Genomic DNA, 303 nt, shown 5'->3' with positions numbered 1-303 from the left:
AAATTTGTAAAAAAATAAATAAAAAAAAAATAAAGTAAAATAAAAACTGATCTGTGGCTTTATTTTTATTAATTTAAAGATCTTTTTTACCAACTATTCCTAGCCAATCTTTCATGTACCATTATTTAAGTGAGCACAGATGAGTTCTAAAAGTGAATTTGAGTAAAGGTAAAACAACACTCAAGTTATGTGCGTGATCGAGCAGGAGTTTGTGGAGTTACGATCATATCTTGTAACTTCACTCATTTTAAACTTTGCAGCCGATCATACATCATATGTCGCTTATTGCAGTGTAATTTTAAA

Source organism: Physella acuta, unplaced genomic scaffold, assembly GCF_028476545.2.
Source record: "Physella acuta isolate Inbredline_101_S28 unplaced genomic scaffold, ASM2847654v3 ptg000079l, whole genome shotgun sequence".
NCBI lineage: Eukaryota > Metazoa > Mollusca > Gastropoda > Physidae > Physella > Physella acuta.
Note: the sequence above shows the minus strand (reverse complement) of the source record.